Source organism: Belonocnema kinseyi, chromosome 2, assembly GCF_010883055.1.
Source record: "Belonocnema kinseyi isolate 2016_QV_RU_SX_M_011 chromosome 2, B_treatae_v1, whole genome shotgun sequence".
Taxonomy (NCBI): domain Eukaryota; kingdom Metazoa; phylum Arthropoda; class Insecta; order Hymenoptera; family Cynipidae; genus Belonocnema; species Belonocnema kinseyi.
The window spans coordinates 182,504,439-182,516,327 of record NC_046658.1 but is presented as its reverse complement, the minus strand read 5'-3'; the positions used below and the strand labels follow the sequence as shown (position 1 = coordinate 182,516,327).

General features: G+C 27.9%; 1 long non-coding RNA gene across 1 annotated transcript in view; it reads left to right on the top strand.

Moving 5' to 3' along the window:
* LOC117167428 overlaps positions 1 to 314 on the top strand; it is a 55,619-nt gene extending 55,305 nt beyond the window's left edge. Inside the window, exon 3 of the long non-coding RNA XR_004466395.1 lies at positions 215 to 314. This is a non-coding gene — a long non-coding RNA (uncharacterized LOC117167428). The remainder of the gene's footprint in view (positions 1 to 214) is intronic.
* The last annotated feature ends 11,575 nt before the right edge of the window (positions 315 to 11,889 follow it).

Sequence of the window (11,889 nt, the reverse complement as noted above, 5' to 3'; positions counted from 1 at the left end):
CCTTCATAGGAGGACTAACGGCGACTTGTTGCCGTACAAAACTGGTTAGTTACTGTTACCATCGAAGTAGTTGTTGTAGCTTATACCAACTCTACTAATAAGAAGCTTCTTGTCGCAACTAACCATTTTTTTCAGTGTACAAGCATTTCAGCATTGTTTAAAATATTAGTTTAAAATTTTGGCATGGAATAATTAAAAATATTTGAAATTTCAGTTCTCATGTATCCCAAGTGCCAGTAGAACTAACCTGATTGACGCGATGGGAATTCTTCAACGAAATTAGTTTTGTGGAAAATCTTCAAATAGCATGATGTACTTGAAGACAGTGCATATTTACTATGTTAATTTTGGAAAAAATAAATAGTTAACAAAACTTAAATGAATCATAGTCATTTCACAACAGCCCGCATTCAAGTGGTCCAAAAATAATCAATTTTTAGAAATTCAGTGTGCACTTACAAATTCTTAATTTCTTTTGAAAAAAAGATCGTCAAAAAAATTATGAAATCTTGGACAAATGGGGGAACCGCATAACGTAATTGTATCTGGAGTAATCCACTTGTAGTCTAATTGTAATCCAGATGGCTCAGAGTAATCCAATGAAATTAAGAGTAATACGCTTACAAAACCCGGTTGATTGGAAGTAATTTAGGTGTAATCAAAGTAATTAACTTTTGTAATACATATCTTTTCTAGTAGAAATTAATGTTTTTTGATGAAAATTCATCTTTGTCAGTAGAAAATTAATCTTTCTCATTGAATATAGAAAAGTTTGGTTGCAAATCCAACTTTTTGGTGGAAAATTATTCTAATTTGTAGGAAATTTAACAATTTTGTTAAAAAGTAATTTTTGTTTGAAAATGTAATTGTTTTGCTGAAAATTCTTCTTTTAGAATTAAAAATGTAACTATCTGCTTGAATAACTTATTTCTTTACTTAACAAGTTAACATGGTTGAACATCGTTGCTTTCTTTTTTCTTTTTATTAAAAATTAATTTTTTTAAAAATTGAAAATGTAAGTATTCCAGTTGAATAATTCTTTATTTTAGTTAAAAATTCATTCATTTATTATAAATTTTGTTCAATATTCTATTTTTTAATAAAAAATTTCTTTTTTTAATTGGGAATGTAACTATTTCATTTATGGTTGAAAAATTATATTTCTTAGTTAAAAATCTGTTATTTGGATACACATTTTTTTTAGTTGAAAATTTAACTACTTGTTTCAAAGTGGAAGTACTTCGTTACTTGAAAAATTCATTTTTCTATTTGAAGAGTCTTGATTTTAGTTGAAAATATTTTGGTTGAAATTTCAACTCATCACTCGTTGAAAATTCGATTTTATTAGTTAAAGATTAAATTTCTTAACTGTCAATTTAACTTATACATTCTTATTTGTAAGTTTGTCTTTTCAGTTGAAAATTCAACTACCTGCGTCACGGCGTCAATTCTCGTGAGAGCTATAGAAGGGAGGGCTACTGAAGGATTTCACTGTATTTGGTTGAAAACTCGTTATTTTATGGTTCCAAATTTATGTTTTCTATGTAAATATTTTTTTTTTAAATTCGCCTTTTTTGGTAGAAAATTAGTCTTCTCGGTCGAAAATTTATATTTATCGTTAAAAATTCAAATATTTTGTTAAAAATTATTCTACTATGTAAAGAACAAATCTTCTTGGGTTAAAATTCGATTTTTTAGTCGAAAATGCAATTCTTTGGTGAAAGTATAATCTACTTTGTAGATGTTCATTTTGCGGAATAATGGTCTTTTGGGTTAAAAATTCTATTAGTTTGTTAGAAAATTCAAGTATTTGGCTGGCATTTAACATTTTTTTCTAGAAAAAAAAAAACAGTTTGGTTGATAAGTATACTTTTTGTTTGAAAAGTTGAAAGGTTTCGTTTTTCATAAAAAGTATCAAAATCTTCAAAAATAACCAATAAATCGATGAATTAATAAACATCAAATCAAAATGCTTCGAAAATAGGAGAATGAGGTGATTTTTTAAGAAAATATAGGGATAAGTTCTTTTTAATAAAATAAATGTGGGTACTATATTATATTAAATTAAATTACAAACGCTCTAAATTCCTGACCAAAAAGATACATTTTTTACTAAAATTTTGAATCTTCAAAAAAACAATTAATTCTAATAAAGTATCTACAACAACAGTCAACTTTTAAACTAATAGTTTTATATTCAACTAAAAAGAATACATTTTTAACTAAATGAAGGAATTTTCAACTAATTAAGAAAAATTTGTAAACAAAAATATCACAGTTAAATTTTTATTTAAAGAATTTATTTTCACAAAAAAATGCGAATAAAATATTTTAGTTTTTACCAGAAACGTGAATTAAAAAAATGTATTATTAACAAAATCGTTTAATTTTAACCCAAAAGGGATGACTTTTTTTACAAAACTGTTAAATTCTTAAATCAATAAGAATATTTTTCTTCAGAATACATTAATTCTTAACAAAAAGTGACAATATTTAGCCAGAAATGGAATATAGCTGCAATTTCAGTTAAGAAACTTAATTTCAGAATAAAAGAAAAAAGAATTTTGAGCGAAATAGGACAATTCACCACCAAATACAGTGAAACTCTACAATAGCTCGCCCTTCTATAGCCATTCTGAGAATTGACGCCGCTTTGCATATAGGTATAACAGGAGCTACGAGGGGTGCGCGAGATCTGCGGCTGTCACTCAGGCGAGCACTCAGACGTGAACAAACAAAAGCGGAGAGGGCTATAATGAGTTATTTACCACCAACCTTCAGCCCCAAAACCGGCGCTATAGAATAGTTTCACTGTAGTTGAATTTTTAAATAAAAAAGATCTATTTTTAATCAAATGGTTGTATTTTCAATTAAAAAATATAAACTATCATAAAAAAAATGGATAATTAAAGTTGTTTTCGAAAACAAAGTTTTCAGAGAATACAAAAATAAATGTTCACCAAATTGTTTAATTTTCAACGAAATTGACAACATTTTTAATGAAATGATAATCTTCCACTGAAATAGATCAATTATAAACAAAAAAGATGAATTTTTAGAAAGATTTATTTTCTAACAAAAAAATAAATAAATGAAAAAAATTTTTCAACCAAAAAAGACAATTTTCCCACAAAAAATTGACTATTTAAATTTTAAGTAAAAAAAAAATTATTTTAAAATAAAAATATGAATTTCGAATTAAAAAAGTTCATTTTTAACCATGTGTGGAATTTTAGTCACAAGAAAAACAATTTTCCACCATTAATAATGATTTTTTCCATTTCCCTTTCGGGATACTTAATAATAACATGTTTGAACCTAAAAGATGAAGTATCAACTAAATATATTGTAATAGATTGGTCAAAAAAGCAAAAATTGTGCAACTAAAAAGGATGAATTTTCTGCCAAAAATGGAATACAAAGAGACCCTTCAATAGCCCTTCTGAGAAATGACGCTGCCCTGCAGGAAGGTGTAAAAGGAGTTGGGTGGGGTCCCCAGGGTCTGTGGTTATCCATCAGGTCAGCACTCAGGCGTGAACAAACAAAAGCGGAGCGGGCTATAATAAATCCCCCCCCCCGCCCCCCTGGTCAGACCCAAAATCGGCGCAATTGAAGAGTCTCACCCTATTTAAATTTCAATTTAAAAAAAATTAATTTTCAGGCAGAAGAAAAATCGACTTAGCAACAAAGTGGTTATATCATCAACAAAGGCAGATTCAAAAAAGATCAAAACTTTTCTAAAAAAGAAAAGAAAAAAATTTTCTTGTTGGACAAACATAAAAAAGAGGAAAGAAAAATGAGAAGGCAAGTGACGAAATCCCCTTTCTTCTTCTTTTATTTATTTCGTCTCTTTTATTTTTATTATTATCAAAGCACAATAAAAAAACATTTGCAAAAAAATTACCAAAGTTTTGTCGCTCATACAGCACCCTTATCAAAGCAAACAATTTTTTTAAATGTTAGCAAGCGGAAACAGCAACAAAACCACGATGCTCTCTTCCTGACATCCGTGAATCAAGACCAATTGATTCGTGGTTTCGTCGCTGTTCCCGCCTGCTTACATTAAAAATTTTTTTGCTTTGATAAGGGTCAGTTTTTATCAAATCTCTACGTTTTGAGACCCACTGAGTCAGAAAAAAAAAACTATTTTTACGAAGGTGTTTGTCTGTAGTCTGCAGTTTGTAGTCTGTAGTATGTATTCTGTAGGCACGATAACTTTCGAAAAATTAAACAGATTGGATTCTGATTTGGCACACTTTTTTAAGGCCTAAAAAAAGAAGCAATACGTGAACCAGCTACATTGGACAAAAATTCAAAAAGTGAGCGTATTTTCAAATTTTGTAAGACCATTTTTTTCTAGATGTAACAATTCTATGTATGGCTGTTTATAGTACTCGGAAACTCGAACAATTTTTCCTGATGACTGTTTCAGATCAAGAGAAAATTATCAGAGTTATAGCATTTTCAAAATTCAAAAAAACAAACTAAAATGAACATTTTAAGCCAAAAAAAGCATGATATTAAAAAAAGATAAGAAAAACGTTGATTTTTGAAAGCCTTGCAAGATTATCATGACCACTTTTTGAATTTTGCCGAATAGTTGGATATTCAAATTTTGATCATACAAAAAATAGTTAAAGTTTTGGACAAACGACACGAGGAAAGTGCAACCAAAAAAGATCTATAAATTTGTTAATAATCATTTTTATATAAGACGATTATATTTTCTTTCAATCGTACAAGAAATATGAACATTTTTAAAATCATTTTTGGAAAAGCGACACAAGCGACGAACAAAATTAAAAGATAAAAGTTCTTTATCCAAAAAATATCTGCAATTTTGTTGTAAACTCTGGTTATGAAAATATATTAAAAGTAAAAAAAAATAAACTTTTTGAAAAAGGATACAAGTTAGAATAAAATTTTATTTAACAATATTTTTCGCCTAAATTACATTTTATATTGAATATAAACGAATTAAACTGATGGAAAAAAGACACAAGTTGCAATACAATCTTTAATAATAATTTCTATTTTAATAGAATGCGCATTTTTTAATGATAAAAATAAGACAATTGAAATACTATTGTTACAATACTAATGCATATAATAAAAGGTAACAATATACATTTATTGAAATGATATACATTTTTCAGGGTGGCTCAGAATAAAATTTAATACAAAATAAGAACCAAATATTAATGCAATCATTGATATATATTTTTGTCTAAATATTTTTGTCCAAAAAATACATTTTTTTCTTTTCTTCTTTAGAAGAGTTTGAATCCTTTTTCAAATTGAAAATGGAACATTTTATGGTGGTTGTCCTTTGGTTATTGAATTCTTGGTTTTATTTTCAAGAATTCAGTCACATTAACTTGATCATTGGAAGTTAAATCGGATTTTAGAATTTGATTTTAATCTCACTTGAATTTCTTAAATTAAAAAAATGCACTTAGTCTCTTCATCAGGACGGCAGATTTATAAGAGAAATGTCTAAAGGATTCTAAGCAATTCTTAGGATTATAATTCTCCCGACAAGGAAGAGTTAGAGGAATAATTGAATGCAATAAATCTGACGTGGGGAAATTTTGTATAAAAAATTGAATATAACTGCGTATAAGATCAGTTTCAGGTTTATATAGAATTGACCCTAGCGAGGTTCGCGACGATCCGGTTGAACCGGATATTACGGCCTCGGAAAACGAAGATGAAAGCAGAAATCCCTGCTACATTAATCGCAATGCAAAGTGAAAATGAGAGGATTCTTCTTTTTTTTTTTTCTTTTCTCCTCACCTCAGGGACTGACTGCGGGATCCTCGTCCCTATAATTACGTATACTTATTTCGTATTTACCTTTGTTGTGTTATGTACCGCACATATCTTTGCTTAACATTTCACTTTCGCGTCAACTTTTATTAACGGTTCTTGGTGCGACGTGCTACATACCCTCAACATCGGGAATATGAAATATTATGCGCGAAATGAGAAAAGGGATGGGACATGCGGAATCACTTAGAGGAGTTATAAAAAGGATTTATCACAAGTGCCACGAAAATTGCCTCATTTATTTTATTTTCACACATCCCATATGCTACAAAATCCTGCTCAAATTTGATTTTTTTATTTACGCATAAAATTAAACGTAATTGCTTATTTTTTCACTCGTCAATAAAGTTTTTCTCTCACATGATTCATAAGTTATTTTATATAACGGTATTTTATGTCATATATATTTTAAGATCATAGATATAGAAGGGTTATTACAAAAACTCAAAAATTATTCAAAGTTGGCGCCGAGCGTCTACAAATAAAAGTTCTGTAGTTTATTAAGACATAAATTAGGTCCTAATAGAAGCTTTAAAAAAAACCGTTAAAAAAATTTAATAATAAATTCTTTAAAAAAAGGTTGAAACAAATATTAAATAAAATCAAAAAAAAATTCCCTTCCCCTCATTTCTTTTCCCATAGAAAAATGTACGATGGCCGGACGGATGAACAGACAATTGGATACCATACCGAAGTTATAAGGGTTTCTTTCCGGGATTAAGAAATCCCAAAAATTTCAACTAAAAAAGACAACATTTTTACCAGAAATAAAGAAATTAAATGTTTAGTTGGAAAAAATGAATTATTAATAGAAATAAAAAGAACTTTGAACAAAATTGTTAAATTTACAACAAAACAGTTCCAACATATATCAATAAATCATTCAACCGGAAAAATTAATTTTGCACAAGGTATTACAATTTTCAACTAAAAATGTCAGTTTTAAATTAAAATCGAGTAGTTAAATTTTCAGCTAAAAATTAATTTTCAACCAAAAAATACATCTTTTAAAAAAATGGAGCAGTTAAATTTGGAGTTAAAAAAATTAATTTTTAATACAAAAATGAACCTTCAACAAAATAGTTACACTTGTAAATAAATTATTCTAAACTTATATTAAGAATCTTTAAACAGAAAAATGAATTTTTAACAAAGTTTTAAATTTTCCACTAAAAAGTAAGCAGTTAAATTTTCAGCCGAAAAACGAACTTTCAACACAGTAATTAAATTTTCAACCACACCTTATTCAACTTATATAAATAATCTTCAACCTGAAAAAAGAATTTCTAATAAAGTAATACAATTCAAAAATAAAAAAAATTAATTTGAAATGGAATAGTTAATTTAACAATAAAAAAATTTTTTTAAAAATGTTTAACAAAATTGTTACCAAAAATGAAGCAGTTAAATTTTCAGTTGGAAAAATTAATTATTAATAAAACAGAAAAAAACTTTTTTGTAATGCATGAATTTTCTACCAACAAAGATCAATTTTCTACAAAAGATGAATCGGTAAAATTTTCAGTTAAAAAAAATCATTTTTAATTTCACTTAATAAAATTAATTTAAAAAAAAAAAAATTTCAAACAAAATAGTTGAAAACTATTTGGATTACAATTTAAATTACTGTGAATTACGTGAATAACTTTGGATCACCAGTTAATTACTTGGATGACCTAAATTGCTTTCAATTAGCTTCATTAACATTGGATTACCCTGGATTATGGAATTAAGATTTTATCTAATTTATTATCATTCTTTTTTTCAGAAAATTAATCTTCTTGCTTGAAAATTTATCTTTTTGGTTGACAATTGAACTATTATTATAAAATAATTTAACAATTTTATGGGCAATTCATTCCTTTGTTGTTGAATACGTTAAATGTTAACTTTTTAAGCTAAGAATTGAACAATTCCATTTTTAACTGTAAATTTATCTTTTTTAGCTAAAAAGTCAACTATTTAGTTAAAAATTCATTTATTTTGTTTAAGATTCCTCTTTTTGGTAGAAAATCAATGTTTTTTCTTGCTTTAATATTTCCGTTTTTGATTGTATATTTATATTTTTAGTTGATAATTTTACTATTTAGATGAAATTTGGGCTACATTGTCAAAAATTAGTATTTTAATTTGTGAAAAAATTAATTTTTTCAATTAAAACTGTAACTTTTCATTTTTTGGTTGAAAACTCATGTATTTTGTTGAAGACCTGAATTTTTCGGTAGCCAATTAATCTTCTGTGTTAAAAATTCATGTTTTTGATTGAAAATTCAACAATTTTATTAAAAGTTAATCTACCTTAATGAAATTAAACAATTTTTCTGAAAAGAATCCTTCATGGATACAAATTTGACTTGTTTGTTGAAAATTAATTTTCTTAACTCATAATTTAGGTCCATTTTTGACTGAAAATTGATCGTTTTGGTTTAAAAATTAAATTTTTGAATAAAAATTCAACAACTTGGTTGAAAAATAAGCTACTTTGTTAATCATATATTTTATTAGTTAAAGTATTTTGTTAATTTTTTTTCGGTTGAAAATTAATTTTTTTAGAAAAAAATTTAAACATTTCATTTTTGTCTAAAAATTGATCTTTTTTAGTTGAAACTTTAACTATGTAATAAAAAAGTAACTTATTTGTTAAAAATCCATACTTTGTGGTCAAAAATTTAAATTTTTTTTTAGAACAGTCGTCTTTTCGACTTGAAAGTTCAACTGTTTTGTTGAAAATTCACCAGTTTGGCTTAATAATTCAACAACTCGGTTGACATTTTTTCTCTCTCTTGAATGAAAAATCTTCCTTGGCAGAAAATTAATTTTTTTATTGAAACATAAACTATTACATTTTTAGTTTGTTGATTAGATTTTAAATATTTTGTTGCAAATTTTAATTCTTTAAAGTCATAATTTTTCGAGAAGTCAACTGTTTTGTTGCGAATTAAATCTATTTCTAGAAAATTCAACAATTTGGTTAAGAAGTCATTCTTTTTCGAAAACTCGACTATTTTCTTGTAAACTTGTCTTTTTGGCTAGAAAGTTTACTCCTCTTGACTGAAATATTCATGATTTTTTGCAGAAAAGTTTTTGGTTTAAAATTCAATTGTCTTCTAAAAAATTCGCCTTTTTTGGTTTGAGGATTCAAAAATTGATTTAAAAACTGTTTATTTTATTTATTCTTATTGAAAAACTGTTTTTGTGTGAAATATAATCGTTTTTGCTTGGAATTCGACCAATTGGTTGAAAATTGATCTTTTTAAGTTGAAATTCAACTATTCGGTTACAAACTTAACTAATTTGGTTGGAAATGCGTCTCTATTTTTTTAATTCAACTATTTGGTTCAAAATTGATCTTAGAGGTTGAAAATTCAACTGTTTTCTGAAAAATTCGACTTTTTAACTTGAAACATCAAAAAGTTTTTCGTTGAAAATGAATGTTTTTTTGATTGAAAATTCAACTATTTTGTTTAAGGATGTGGCTACGATACCGAAAAAAAGGGGCTACTTGAACCAAAATTTCGGTACAAAAATCGAGATTTTTTCGATATATATTTCGACTTGAAATCCGAAGCGATTCCTATTGAATTTAAAGTGGCGAAGAGGATGGGGGGGGGGAGTCAAAAAGTTTTTAAAGATAGCGTGACGAATTTTTTGAACGTTTCCATATTTATACGGAATGTTGTATAACCTTTACCATTCGCAATGTATCCTCATATGTCTGAATTATCTTTCATGTTACTTCATAGACAAGATATTTTTCTGATTATAAAGAGAATGATTGATGTAATTATAAACAATTTTCGAGGTGGCTTGGGTATTTGCGTGATTGGAAATTATAATCTTTGCGTAAATTTGCTTGGAAATGATGCGAATTTTCAGCAGCGGGGAAGTTTAAATTGTTTATAGAATCGCCTGCAGCCACTGAGATTCCTCGGCAAAGAGGATTAATCGTGGCGTAAGGTACACGTGTAATATGCTTTCTCTAAGAGGTGAAAACTCTGAACTTTCTTCAGCTATTGAAACGTACTATTCGTCCTGTCCTCTTTGGATACACATGATGATGCTATACATCTCTCACTGCTGAGTCGCATACTTGCTATTATAAAATGATGCTGCGCATCATTTACTTCACGAGTCAACTGACAATCACGCTCACTGTAACTAGTCTCAACATGAGTGTGAAATTGTCTTACAACCACGCAAACGTCTATTCTTCTATCACTTCTCTCTTAACTTTTACATCTTTGTGAATTTTGAAAATTCTCATATTATTAGATTCAATCCATTCGCCACTATTATTCTGATTATGAAAAACTTAGCAGCTTTTCAAAAAGCGGTGCATTTATTGTTTAATCAAGGTTTTTTTTTTGACAAATACAATATTTGTAATAAAAAAAAGTATGTAAGATCATTTTCAGAAAGCTTGAAACAATACAAGACGTTTTTCCTTTCACACTTTTTTAATACCATTAATCGTTTTCAAGTTATAGCCTTATGAATGTTTTTCGATACAAGTGCGCGAAATAGCAATGCCCGAACGAGTAGAAAGGCGGAGCCAGCGTTGCTAAGAGACCACGACTTTTTCAACTGCGCAGGCGTCGTTAAAAAAAGGACTGACGAAGAGGCCACCTGTTTTCTTCCTCACTCCACCACTGCGCGACGCATGCGCAGTGTAAAAAGTCGCGATCCGTTAGCAACACTGGGGGAAGCACGCACCCTTTGGTTCGCCTTCGGTTCACATTGACTCGCCCTTCGGTAACGTGCTGCGCTCTCCGACTCGTGCGGGCATTGCCATTTTCGCGCACTTGTATTGAAAAACGTTTATAACCCTATAACTTGAAAACTACTAATTGTACAAAAAAAGTTTAAAATAAAAAAATCTTTTATGAGTTGAAGCTTTAAGCCTATTGATGATGCGCGAAAGTATATTTTCCATGGAGGCATAAATAAGATTTTCCGATCGAAATGAAACATATTAAATGCTCAAAACGGTCTTATAAAACAACTATATTTCAGCAATATTCCATACAAAGTTATAGGAAAATGCGGTTTAAAAATGTTTTTCATAAAGAAAGGTTTTATTTCGTTCGGAAAATTTTTCCTATTGTGAAGTACGTGTTTTCAAATGCAATTTGCCTTTTTTCGAAATATTTGGGTCCATCAGGTGCTTAGATAACTATCTGCAAAAATGTCAATTTTTGTACAAATTTAATTTTTGATAACGCTATAAATTGAAAACGGTTAATTGTCAAAAAATAGTGTAGATTGGAGAAAGTCCTGTATTGGTTAGAGCTTTCTAAGAATCAGTTGACAGCATTTTTTAAAAAGTAATGTAGTTGTTGTTTAAAAAACTTGTAGTCGCAACTGAATTAATTAAAATAAGAGAATTCCAGAAATTCAAGGAAAGTTAAAGAATGTCAGGAAAAACCTATCAGAGTCGTAGAATATCCGATAAGCTGAAGCTGAAGTTGATTTGAGTATTTTGTTGCAAATTTAACAATTTCGTTTAATAGTAACTCTTTATGATTAAAAATTAAACTGTTTTATTGAAAATTTATCTTTTTTTTTTGTTGCAAATTCAAACACCTAGTTATCTTAGTTCAAAATGGAACTATTTGAATAAAAATGAATTTTTTGGTTAAAGATTCATCATTTTAGTTAAAAATGTATTTCTTTAACTGAAACTTTAACTATTCCATTTTTCATGTCAAATTTAACTTTTTTATATAAATGTAATCTCTTTGGCTAAAAACTCATCTGTTTGTTTGACATTATCCCTATTTCGTTGAAAAAAATTTTTTTTTAGTTAAAAATGATTTTTTACTGAAAATTTAACTATTCAACGTTTTGGTGAAAACTTCCTTCGTTTGGTGGAAAATTATTTTTTTGTTGTTGAAAATTTATGTATTTTGTTGAAATTTTGTATGTTTTTTTAAAAAATTTAATCTTATGAGTTGAATATTTTACTATTAGGGTTGAAAATTAATTTTTTTATTGAAGATTCATCATTTTGGTTATTTTTTAAAATGAAAATTGAACTATTAATTTGGGGGGGGGGGGGGG